Raw genomic sequence first — 11238 nt, 5'->3', positions numbered from 1 at the left:
ATTTTGATGCATTTTGAATAAAATGGGTGTCCTAGATGCTTGGACAGGAAAAGCTGTAGTTTTGATGATGATTTCCCGGTTTTTGTTTCATGATTTTTCTGTTCGAGGGACCATGTAAATGATTGATTTTGGAAGCAGTGTGGTCCAAGGAATTGCATTCTTATTTAAATTGGTTTTGGAACGGATTACCATAATACAGATAGTAACCTCAAAGAGGTCAAAACGAGAGAGGAAAAAATAGGTTTGTAGAATTGCAGATGAAGCCTAGTATCTGGAGAAGAGTCAACACTAGTACATTTTTTTTTTTTTCCCTTTATTACGCAGGTAAATCTATAACAGTAAATGGCGTTACTAAGTGTGTATATTGGGGGTGGGGGGTTAAAAGCTACACCTAGTCCTATGTTGTATTTTGTACAGGAACATTTTCTTCCTCTGCAGGTTGAGTACCAATTATGTGGATGAACATTGCAAACCAGTGTAGTGCCTGCACTATAAAAGCTTTCTCATCCTGCATGCACTTAGCTACGTCACTGCAAATGAAATCTGAGGAGAACTATTGTGCTTATAAGCAAAGGAACATTTCAGAGGTATGGAATATTTTTGCTTAGAAAAAAATGTTTATCAGTCAAAATAAGGCAAAGTACAATGTCAAACTACTTGTCAACATAGGAAGGATGTGTGGCGGACGCCTTACAAAAGCCATTAGCTGCAGCCTTTTGTCCTGTAAGACGTTCTGTTTAACGTTGAGCCGTCGTATTATGAAGGCTGTGTAGTACCTAACTGGAACTTGAGATGCCAAATAGGTGCCAACTTCTTGTTCAGCCTGAGTATTTAAATCAGATCTTTCATCAGACTTAATTATAGTTTTTATGTTGATTTTAGACCTGATAAGGCCGGTGTGGTTTAAATAAAGCCTTTCTGACATGGCTTTTCAGGCTCCACCTACCAGGCCAGACTGCTGCAGCTTGTACTGAGCATTGTCAGATCTCAACATGAGGGACAGTGAGGAGCTGTCAGACTAAATGAGCGGAGATTACTGTAATTTTAAACTTTCATAAAGGATTATGCAGCCAATTAGACCTGATAATGCCAACTTTTAAAAAAAAAAATACAAGTCAAAGATTTAATTTGTAATGTTTGAAATTTGTGTTGTGGAATCTAATGACTGATCCACTTTAAGCAATGCATTAAATATCAGATGCCATCCTACTGGACTGTCTGGAGGTGACAGGGTGAGGGTGTTGGCTCTGGTTGATCGTGGTTATCAGGTCTGAAGATGTTAAATTGAAACACACCGATCTCCTTTTTCAATCTGATTTCCCAATGGGTCGTGTTTGGGTGTTTGCTATTAATTCCCTGCACATTTACGAACCTTTATGCCAGAGCCTGTTTTTGCCTTTGTGACCAGTGTGTCCCTTTGATGTAATAACTCTGGAACACTTGAACGGATCTTGGCGATTCGAAGACTCTTTTTTTTTTTTTTTTGGTACACATTGTACTTTATGATGGTGTTAATTTTTGTTCATTATGACATGCGGTTTTCTGAAAAAATCATAAATTTGTGCAATTTTAAAATTTTTTAGTTTTTATGCCCTTGAATGCGAGCGTTATGGCACACACAATGGTTAATAAATAACATTTCCCACTTGTCTACTTTATATCACCACAATTTTTAAAACCATTTTTTGGGTTAGGAAGTTGAGGTTAAAAGTTGATAAGCAATTTCACAGTTTTCCAGCAAAACTTACAAAAACAATTTTTTTGAGGGACTACAACACATTTAACCTTGAAAGGCCTATATAGCAGAAAATATCCAAAAGGGACATAATTCTAAAAATTGCATCACTTAAACTGCTCAAAACCACATCCAAGATGTTAACCCTTCAGTTGCTTAACAGGAGCTAAAGCAATGTGGAAGGAAAAAATTAAATTCTCATTTTTCCCACAAATTTTACTTTAGCCCTAAATTCTGCACTTTCACAAGGGTATCAGGAGATAATGCACCACTAAAACTTGTTGGGCAATTTCTCCTGTGTATGCAATACCCCATATGTGGTTGGACTTCTGGAATGCAAAGTTGACTGGAATAGATGGCGGATGCCATGCTGCGTTTGCCGAGCCCCTGATGTGCCTAAACAGTGGAAACCCCCCACAAGTGACACAATTTTGGAAACTAGACCCCCCTCAAGGAATTAATCTAGGTGTGTGGTGTGCACCTTGAACTCCCAAATGCTTCACAGAATTTTAGAATGTTGAGACGTGAAAATAAAAAAATCATTTTTCTCCACAAATGTTACTGACCCAAATTTTTCATTGTCAAAATTTTTTGAGCAGTTTAATTACGCTTGTATGTTAATTGTATGCCGATAACCGATATGTGGTGGAAAACTGTTTAAGCGCAGAGCAGGGCTCTGAAGGGAAAGGGCGCTTTATTGGCTTGCATAGGTTACAGACACCATGTTGTATTTTAAGAGCCCCTGGCATGCCAAAACAGCAGAACCCACACAGGGGACCCCATTTTGGAAACTAAACCTCTGAAGGAATTAATCTAAAGGAGTAGGTTGTCTGGTGTAATAATCACCTAGGCAGGTTAGTGATGCAACTATTTTTATTCCTTACAAATCACCGGAGCCAAAGTAATAGCTACCATGAAAACCAGAGTTAGATTCCACCCAGTGAAAACAGGAAGAAACTCCAAACCATAATGAAGAAAAACAAAAGGAGTGCTGACTTCCAAGTATAATCAACAATATTTATTGAAACAAATGCAAACAAATTACGAACACTTAAAACTAGCAGATAAGGAAGTGAGCAAATACAGATTCCAAATACCCCCCAGGAACAATGTTGGGTAAAGCAAATTGCTGAAAAGACAATATGAGAGCACAGTATGGACATGAATGTCCACCCTATAGGTGATAACCCCCTGTATGCCAGGTATAACAGAGTGCCTAGTGCAAAAAAGTCCCGTCCCCAAAGTCAATTCAGTATTGCTTACCCATCGTGAAGTGCAAGTGCGGTGTTCCCAGGTGGTTCCCGGACGCGCGTTTTGCGTACTGCTTTCTCAACGTTGTTCCTAGGGGTATTTGGAATCTGTATTTGCTCACCTCCTTGTCTATTTATAAGTGTTTGGAATCTGTGTGCAATTCTTTCACTAAATATTGTTGATTATACTTTGAAGGAAGCACTCCTTTTGTTTTTCTTTTCTTTTTTTATTCCTTACATCCATGGTTTATACAGCATATCTAGGTAGATGGCCAAAATACATTACCCCAGTAAACAAGATTGCCCTCCCTGGGGCTGGTAGTCCCACTGCCCCTGTACCAGGCGATACGCACTGTCTCCCAACTTTTGTTTGGCCTACAGATTTTGTATCTCCCACTAGTATAGACTGTAGTCACAGTCCACCCTGCTCCAGATGATGGGTAACACAACCAAAGCCCATGTATCCCGCAGCAACAGTCCTTAAAGTTCCTGAAATCCAGACAACAGAACCCTCAATAGTAGCACGTGTGTTCAGACAAGCCGTCAACCGATCTCCAAACTCCATAGGCCAGGACCTCATCCTAGATCCTCTCCCTTCGACATCACTCTCCCCCTCCACCCCCAACTCTCTGACTAAATATGTGGCTTCTTACACCCTCCCTGAGAGCCCCCTGAATGGGCAGAAGTGTTCACACCCTCCTCCTTAAACATTTGCTTTTAGCTCATATAATGAAGAAAATTCCAGAAGCTCATCACCTGGGATTGCATACGAGGCCCCCTGTGGTGACTGCTCCCCTGCATCTACACTCCCCATCCACACAATGGGCTTGGAGGCGAGAGCACAATGGCTTGAGTCCCCTGAGATGCTGAGGAGATTGATAGAATGATTGCTTTACAGTCTCCTGTCTGGCCTTATCTACATATATAATCACCAGTTGGCCACTGTCCCCGAATCCCAAAAGGCACCGCGGCAGTCCCACTTGTGCAGGCGCAGTTCGTGAACAGCCTTGCGTCCACGAACTGCACCTGCGCAAGTGACACACGGTACATACGTGAGTATAAACCAGCAAGCCAGTGGGGGGAGAGGGAGCAGCAGGAGAGAGCAGCTGTGACAGCATACTCACCCACTCCTGGGGCGGTGGCTGCAACATTCCTGCATCTCTCTGTTTTCCTGTCTTCCAGCAGCACTTCCTGTATTCAGCGGTCACGTGGTACCACTCAAAGTAATGAATATGGACGTGGTTCCACGCCCATAGGCGTGGAGCGTATACTCATTACTTTGAGTGGTATCACCTGATCACTGAATACAGGAAGTGCTGCTGGAAGACGGGAAAACAGAGATGCAGGGGGGAGCCAAGGCAAGCCATGCATTACAGGATGGGACCAGGGAGCCATGCATACAGGATGGGACGCCACACGTAGCAGGACAGGACGGGGGGACAATGTATACCCGGCTTATACTCGAGTATATACGGTACACGTCTCTGCTATTCCCACGCAGGCGCACTAACAGCCACGTTGTTACTACGCATGCGCAGGAATGTGTATGTCACTTGCACAGTTCATGGCCGTAATTCCCGCGCGTGCGCAGTAACAGCCACAACTGCGCGCTATACATGCGCTGCTCCTGTCAGCACCACTAAGCATACACAGATGTTAGTTTCACCGCACTCCTGATGCGATAGCATCGGGCCTATTTCTAGTATATACTTAAGATCCAACCAACACGTCTTCCTCTGTTTGCTGTCACTGAATAGAAACATTAATTACAAAGGCTGAACTGACAAGCAAGAATATCTCTAATAAAACACAATCATAAAATTGGCGTAATTGATGCTACGTGCTGAAAAGTGCGTCCCTCAGAGCCTTAGATTTCGCTTTACATGCATTGGTCCGATTAGTCTTTAGTAAGTGGCCAACTTATCCTAGTGAATATTTTAAACCCTTAAACGATTCACAGACTTGAATAACATTGGCCTGAGAAACTTTTACATGTCACTGTGCTTAGAAGGCAATAGAGAAATGTATTTGGTTATACGGTCACCCAACATGAATACATACTCGTACTGACTCATAACGGATCCTTGCGCTTTGGATACACCATTGATTAGCATTAAGCAGTGTAGGGTTTCACTCTCTGGTAAGCATTAGGCCTTGGTTTGGTAGCGTTAAAAGAGGCAATGCAGTTTTGGTCCAAACACCTTCAGTTTGTATTGCTTTCCTCAGGTTGCACAGCTCTAAAGCAAAGTTAAATGGAAATCCCTAGCCTTGTCCAGGCGCTAACTAAACAGATCAGACCCTCGCTACTCGGACACGACTGAGCCTGCCACAGCTCAGTCAAACAAAAGCTGTTGACCGTAGCTACCACTGATACTTGTGGTTTTCTACACTTTTATAACAAGAAAAAAAAAACTGTTACATATGCCGTTGGAGGAAGCTGAGACTTGCATCAAGTTTAATACTTTCATAAGCCCTGTGAAATAACACTGTAAATGGACACTAAAGGCACATGTGGGGAAATAAAATATCACTCGCCACCAAGCGGCTCCAGGCAGTTTTGTTTTGCTCTTTTGCCGGTATGGCTGCTTTTAAACAGTGATCACTGGACATCAGCGGTATAGGTCGGCATGGCTATATAGTGACATACTGTGTCACTGGCTCCTATGTTAAAAAATGTGTCCTGTCTAAACTCTAACTGCTCGAAGCGTCTGGGTTACATAAGGGTTACTGTGTATCTTCCTGTTAGTACACCCATTGTTCTAGAGATAAATACAGGGGTGAAGTGGGCTATTCTGGCAGTGTCAAATAAAAAGACTGTTCCAAATTAAGAGGCTTAAAAGAGCAACAAAACTATGGGGAAATTAAAAAAAAAAAAAAATAATAATAATCGGGAAATGGCTCATTAAATCAGACTTGCCAAACACTCAAAAGATAAAAAAAAACCATGGTATTCAGTTTAAAATAAGTGGCGATATCATTCCCATTTACCGCATTCAGGCCAGTTAGTCGGGCACAGTGGGCATCCAGCAGAGATTGGCACCGCTGCAGAATCTGAAAGGAGTCAATGGCCACAAACAAGTGATCAAGTTAATTGTGAATTGAACATATGCTGTAATGGAAGCTACAGCATCAATCCTAGTCATGCATGTCACTGACTCCTGGTGTTCAGCAAGTGTGAGCCCTGCGGCTCTTAAGTGCATGTACAACAATGTAAACCTGGGAAAACCATTATACAGGAGGTGAGGAGCCGCATCTAGATGGTGCATTGCTTCCAGCTTATATGTTGTAGACCTGCCACAAAAGAGCTTTAAATAAATATGTAAAACATAGAGGGGAAAATACATTTCTTTCATATATAGCATGGCTCATTTATTGGGGCACTATTGACTTATGGTTTTCTAGAGATGAAAATGGGTTTCCTGTGGTTTGGGATCTAAGGCGTGAAAATTATATTACAGAATGTCTTTTCATGGCAGGATCGAATGAAAAATTTCTGTGAAAGCAGTGGTGAAAAGCGCTCAAGATTATAATGAAGGGTAGTGTTTGCCGTGGGATCACTTTACTAATTTATCCTCCCCTTTCACTCAAGTTTTGTACAGTAATCTGCTTTTTGTTAGGCTTGAACTGTCAACTTTGGAAGTTTTTTTTCAATTATATTAAATTAAGTTTAAATTAATCAAATATTTAAAAAATAATTTTACAACAAAAAATGCTGTTCTTGAACACAGTCCTAACTTGGATGTTACTCCAAGCCGCAAATGGCACAGGTGCCGGAGGTTCCCCAATCCTGATCTAGGTCATATTGCCAGTCTGCCAATGTGGACTCTAGTTGAGAGCTCTGGCGATATCTACGCAGTGTACAGTCCTGGAACACCATAACACTGTACATTGTGCAGTGACCATTTCCAGTTATTGCAACTCCATTTCCATAGACAGATTGAAGCTGCAATAACCGATAACGAGCACTGCACAAGTGTATGGTGTGCCACTGGGGAGCTATGAACAATTCACAGGTTGGGAGTTATGGTGGTTACATCCCCACCTCATACTGATAACCTATTCTATTAGGAAAATGTGTATACAAATCGCCACAGGCTTACCAACTTCTTTTGGTCCTAAGAAAGGGACCATTCATTTCTCCAGATTAATTACCGCTTGACTTAGTTTCCTTGTTTTTAACTACATATAAAAAATGGGGTTAAAGTTAATCAACTGTAAGTTCACAGCCGTTCAGCCCAAGCACCACTTGGAGCTATTCTTAAGGGTGTGTGCACTCGTTGCGGATTCTGCTGTGGATTCGAAGCGGAATTGGCCCTGTGGATCTGCAGCAGTTTCTGCTGCGTTGTACAGTACCATTGAAGTCTACGGAAAGTGAAATCCGCAGTGGCCACGGTGCGGTATTTTCCGCTCAGATTTAAATCCGCAGCATGTCAATTCTTTGTGAGGATTCTGCAGCGTTTTGGCACCTGCTCCATGACAGGTGTCAAACCGCAGGCTAATCCGCAGAAAATCCACAGATAAACCGCGGGTCTTTTGACCTGTGGATTTAGACAAATCCGCGCAGACAATTCTGCAGCAGAATCCACAACGTGTGCACACAGCCTTAATGTTAAGATTACATGTACATCTGAATACCAGGGCACTTAATCTAGAAGTGATGAAGCTCTGGACTTCCTTTAGGGTGTCTGTTTACAATAATTTGGGCCTAATGTTGTTTTTTTTTTTTTTTTTTTATACATGTTTTATATTTATATTCAGAAAATGTGTATTTCTAATCTTCAATGATCCTGTTTTAAAGCAAAATCAAGCTAATGTTGGTTTTGAAAGAGTTAATGTTTTGTTTCTATTTCTGCCTTGACCTTCTGTCCTGATGCTACTCTATTGGTACTGCCAGTTTTTTCCTACTAGATTTGCTGATGTTTTTGCTGTTGCTGGCTCTGTCCTTGCAGTGATAACGCTGTTTGGCATGGGTGGTGTTAGTGCGCTTGCAGTTTTTGGCGAGGTGGAAACCCTGGCTTCTCCTCTGGCCTCATCCCGAATTGTGTGAGGTTACAAAGTACTGTGATGAAGTGTGACATGTACAATGGAACTGATAGGATGTTTCGACCTAACGAGTTCCTGCTTATGTTTAACAACATAAAAGTTATTGCCAAGCAAGCATTTTATTTCAGTATGAAATCATTAACATTTCATACATTTGAAGGCAAGTTTAACTGTTACCACTCCAATTATTTGCATAGATTGCAGCAAACAGACATTTTCTACATTTCTATACTCTACATAAGTTCAGCCAACCTAATGTTGGATCTAAAATATTACTTATAGCTGAATTTAAATGGCCTCCATATTATGCCATCAGATGGCCTCAATGGGCTGCCGCACATGCACCAGCCAGTTGTACATGTACAGATATATGGATTTTAAAGTGAGTTGTATATATTTATCTAATCTGAGGGAGCTGGCACTTTCACTTTTTCCCCTGCCCAATTGGAAGAATAAAACACATGCCACAAGTTGTACAGAGCTTTAATACAGCTAATAAGCTCCTGATGGCAGTGGCCGCATCTTACATGCGAAAAATAGGTGACAGATTCCCTTTAACATCTCTAAAGAAGTGAGCACATCAAAATGTTTATCCTCTTAATATATTGCAGTCACCATATTGTATAGCACTGTGTTCTTACAATTGCTTGTTTTGCCTTTCTACCCAGCTAATTGTACTTTTACATTAGGTCTGAATTCACATGACAGGACTGGATGACTCCCTCTAAGGCTGGTTTCACATTTGCGTTGTTTTTTCGCGGTATTTTAGCGCTAAATAGCGCATGCGTTTTTTTTCCTATACTTTGCATGGGATGCGCTTATGTGCGCATACACATGCGTTTGTACGCGTTTTTCCGCGCATGCGTTTTTTTGCAGTTTGCGCTCGGCGCACAAAATGCATCCTGTTGCATTTTTTGTGCGTCCGACTTGCCTCAAAAAAACGCATGCGCGCGCAATGCGTTTTTTTACAGCAAGACACCCATTATAAGTCTATGGGTGCGCATATGTGCGCATTGGCATGCTTATGTATGCGTTTTTTTGCACATGCGTTTTTTTTTGTTAACCATGGAATTTAGGGGTTTGGGTTAGAGTTAGGGTTAGTTAAGGGGGTTTAGGGTTAGGGTCAGGGTTAGGTTTAGGGTCAGGGTTAGGGTTTGGGTTAGGGTTAAGTATGGTTTGGTTAAGGGTTAGGGTCAGGGTTAGGGTTAGGGTTAGTTAGGGTTTAGGGTTTGGGTTAGGGTTAAGTATGGTTTGGTTAAGGGTTAGGGTCAGGGTTAGGGTCAGGGTTAGGGTTAGTTAGGGTTTAGGGTTTGGGTAGGGTTAAGTATGGTTTGGTTAAGGGTTAGGGTCAGGGTTAGGGTTAGTAAAGTCATGGTTTGGGTTAGTGTGAGGGGCCATCTAATGTTTGGAAAAAACGCAAACGCGGTAAAAACGCACTACAAACGCATAAAAACGCTGCGTTTTTTTCATGCATGCTCATAAAAATGCTTGAAAAAAACGCAGCAGTTGTATGCTTTTGTATGCGTTTTTTCAATGCGTTTTTTGCGGGAAAAACGCGCTGCAAAAAAAAGCAAGTGTGAAATTAGCCTAAGCTCTATGTAGGAACAGGTCAATGCTCCCTGTATGAGTCACCAGTCACTGCAAAAGTCCCTGGCAGGGGGGAGGAATGGAGCAGCTGGGTCAGGAGTTGCAGAGAGGAATGATTCATGCAGGGACAATACACTTCCTGTTTCTGCAGAGAAAAGAGAATAATTAGCTGGGTAGAGAAACAAAATGAGCAATTGAAAGTACACAGTGCTATATAAAAGGATTGGGATTTTTAAGGAGATAAACACTGATGGTTGTACTACTTAAATTTAAAGTGGAATTTATTTTAACACTGCCATATTGGTAGGTTGAGCCATAATGTCAAACCACCATTTTTTAGCAGTAAATGCAGTAGCAACGCATTTACCCATTCTGCCTCATGAGTTCAGTGTGATTTAGCATTTAAGTCAGATATTACATGTCTTTTCTGGGAAGAAGGCAGACTTTATGTTAAGTAAGTCTAAAGTATCAAATAGCTTAATACCTACTTGGCTGATTAGCCGCAGATCTAGTTTGGAAGTGATTTCTTTTAGTTGTCGTCTGCCCTTTGCTTGCTTATCTTTGACAGGTGTGATGCTGTGCATTATAATGTTGCCTGTGAAAGGCACTTTGGTTGTTGAAGTCCACATTATTACCAGATGGGTCAGCAAATATTATTGCTGATTCATTTCAGAAAGGTCAGGCGGCACAGAAGTGGGTGAAAACAAGCGTGCCTGTCTGCCAGCTAGGTGAGACAGCCTTCACATGCACACGGGAGCTTACAGTGCTACCACTGAAATGAAACGGTTACGTCCAGAGAATAAATTCTGGCAGAAGCAGATGTCTGGTAGCAAATAATCCAGGCTGCTTTTATCATGGAAGAACTTACTTGATGTGTGTATATTTTATGTGCTGGCACTAGGACGTTCATGGTATATGATATATTCAGGCATTTGTACGAATGAGGGCCTTAGATTGCCTTGTGAATGGTCTGCACTTGGAGCTAAGGAATCCTGGATCCACGATTAGTGGCACTGACAGTGTACATCGCTTGGTTATTGGTCAGTTCCAGCTGCCACACATTGCCCTACCCTAGCTGGATACTTGTTGCATCCACTTCTACATCTAGTGTCTGTGTGCCAACATTGGTGTACACATATTTTGGCTGCTTTTCGGCAGATCCTTGCTGGTGCTGCATTTTTCCATGTCTCTTGCAAGTGTGCGTTACAGCATCACAAACCTATTTGGTTCCTTGTACAGAAAATCGGAAAAACTACAGGCTAAAAGCACTATTCATTAAGTGGTTGGACTTTCTGAGAAATACCAGTGAGCCTCATGATTAACTAATTACCCTGATAAAAGCAACACAGAAGATGACATGGACATGGCCTTACTTTATAAATTGATAATTTTCTTGTTCTTAGTCTTTAGAGTATTACGTTTATTAAAGCGGTTCACAAATACTAATGAGCTGCAATTTCCATCTATGCACATTGTACCCCTCCTCTGCATTCTCACATGGCATTTCTGAGAAGATTTTCTCAATGAATTACACGCTCAAAGCCCTTGGTGATTACTTATATTGTGGTCTTCATGATTCGCGTGTACTGTCAGTTTTACGAAATGATGGAAGGGTGAATGCGC

At 41.6% G+C, this 11238-nt stretch overlaps 1 protein-coding gene across 6 annotated transcripts in view; it reads left to right on the top strand.

Annotated features, from left to right (window-relative positions):
- LDLRAD4 (low density lipoprotein receptor class A domain containing 4) overlaps nucleotides 1-11238 on the top strand; it is a 333357-nt gene that overhangs the window by 220407 nt on the left and 101712 nt on the right. The window contains exon 1 of one of the 6 annotated variants that reach the window (XM_073590039.1): nucleotides 409-587. The exons of the other annotated variants lie outside the window; for them this stretch is intronic. The gene's annotated coding sequence lies outside the window, so the exon portion shown is untranslated. Of the gene's footprint in view, nucleotides 1-408; nucleotides 588-11238 lie in introns of those variants that run through there. 6 annotated transcript variants of the gene reach the window in all.

Source organism: Dendrobates tinctorius, unplaced genomic scaffold (assembly GCF_039654945.1).
Source record: "Dendrobates tinctorius isolate UK_male_01 unplaced genomic scaffold, ASM3965494v1 ptg000115l, whole genome shotgun sequence".
Classification (NCBI taxonomy): Eukaryota; Metazoa; Chordata; class Amphibia; order Anura; family Dendrobatidae; genus Dendrobates; species Dendrobates tinctorius.
The sequence above is the reverse complement of the archived record's forward strand: the minus strand, read 5'-3'. Positions and strand labels throughout refer to the sequence as shown.